The sequence below is a fragment of the Zalophus californianus genome, chromosome 1, assembly GCF_009762305.2.
Source record: "Zalophus californianus isolate mZalCal1 chromosome 1, mZalCal1.pri.v2, whole genome shotgun sequence".
In the NCBI taxonomy this organism is placed as follows: Eukaryota; Metazoa; Chordata; class Mammalia; order Carnivora; family Otariidae; genus Zalophus; species Zalophus californianus.
In genome coordinates, this window is record NC_045595.1 from 63,631,308 (window position 1) to 63,633,219 (window position 1,912).

A 1,912-nucleotide genomic window follows, 5' to 3' on the forward strand; every position below is an offset into this window, starting at 1 on the left:
ATCCCTATACTCTGAAGAGTTTTGATCAAGAAAGGATGCTGTAATTTGTCAAATGCTTTTTTTTTTTTTTTGGAACTGATAAAGGACCAGTGAGAATTATGAAAAATAAAAAGAACATACACAATTGTACCTTCAAGAATTTCCATGGAACATTATGACCCATCAAATTAAGGTATCCACATTCTCTAACAAAAATGAACTGATCTGAGTAAGGACAGCATGAAAATATTCTAATGCAGTGCTGCCCAACAGAACTTTCTGTGATGATGGAAATGTTCCATTATCTCTGTTGTTGAATACAGAAGCTACTAGCTACATGAATACTCACAATGTGTCTAATGCAACTGACAAACTGAGTTTTTTATTTATACAGCCACCTTTGGCTAGTTATTACCAACTGAACAGCACAGTTCTAATGCCTCATGGGTCAAAATCAGTGGTTTCTTCAGGGGATTTCTCTAATCACTGCTGAGGGGTGTAGACAGTTGGGGGTGGAAAGAGAGGAAAGCTCTTAGCAGCTCTATTTAACTACTTAAACAAGTTCTGAAACTCTCCACAGCTTTCAGAGGCAAGGGCTGAGGAAAGGACTCTGGGGGAGACCTGAGTATGCCCTTGAACTCCTGGCTAATGCCAACGGGAGTAAAAGGCCTAGAATATGGCTCATGCAGATGGGAAAAGGCCTATGGTACCACTCACAGAATCTGAGGCTTGGGCCATCTGTGCATGGAAATCGTTGCTGTAGGGCTGGTGGGGAGGTTGGGGTGCTCATTTCCGGACAGGGTTTCCAGGGCTAGAAGAGGATTTAGAGGTGGAGGGAGGAACCAGGGGCCCTTTCTGGCCACCTGCAGGCTGGACTGGCCCTTTCTTTTTGGGGATTAAGGTCTTGTTCTTGCCCTTGAACACTTTGCTGGGATCCAGCTTGTTCACGAAGCAGTTGGTCTCTTCTGCAAGTAGGTCTGTGTTGTAGGGGATGGGTTTATACATGTTGAACCACTGCTTGGCCTGTGGGCTAATGCCATAGCTGGTGAAGGCCTACTGCCACTGTGGCAGGCCCAGGTGCGTGATGAGCAGGCGATAGTAAGCAGTGAAGGAATCGGTGAGAAAATGCCAGTATAACGCTCTGTCCAGGAACCAGATCTCAGCGTCTTGCGCTAACGCTGGTTTCCCTCTTTTGTAGACAAGGCAAACCTTCCCATTCCCATTGCAAGGATCCAGCTCAAATATCACACTGCAAGAATCAAAGTGAGGCTTCTCTGGCTGGTTCTCACTGGCTTCAAGTGCATCATCCTCCAGGTCTGCCAGAGTTGGTGCATTTGGGAGTGAATACACCGAAGACTGGTTGAGTTGAGTCAGTTGTGCGATGCTGTTAATTGTCATGCTGCCCAATGGAATGGAGTGCTCATCCAGCTTCACACTCCATGTCATGTGGAAGTCATTGGTCATCAGGTAAAAATTCTTCACATCCTCAGGTAGCACACAGTTATTTTTTTGTTCCCATGAAGAAATCATATGACGTTCAGCAGGTGGTTTCTCTATGATAGTCACCTCTGTCACACCTGGGGAAGATTCTAGGATGCGGGTGATCCCCAGGGTCAGCTTCTCCAGGTGCGGCTTGCTGCAGCCCAGGGGCGTCGTCTCCTCCATGGCTCCCTGCTCCGCGCGCGGCGGGGGCAGTGGCGGGGGCAGCGGCGGGGACGGAGCGGGAGAGCGGGGCAGGCGGGAGGGCTGGACACCGCCCCAGAGGCTTGGCCATCAAGTTCACGGCAGGCCGGAAGTTGTAGTGCTTGGCACCTGAGAGCGCTGTGGGGCGGAGATGGAAGGCCTGGGCTGCTCTGGGAGTAGTAGTTCCACGGCACACTTGTTGCCTCGGCGGTCGCTCCACGCCACAAAGCCCTGAAAAATGCTTTTTCTG

The 1,912-nt window shown here is 49.4% G+C and overlaps 1 pseudogene; it reads right to left on the reverse strand.

The window, feature by feature from the left end:
- Window positions 1-765: 765 nt before the first annotated feature.
- LOC113918344 lies at window positions 766-1,659 on the reverse strand (annotated as a pseudogene).
- Between the last annotated feature and the right edge of the window lie 253 nt (window positions 1,660-1,912).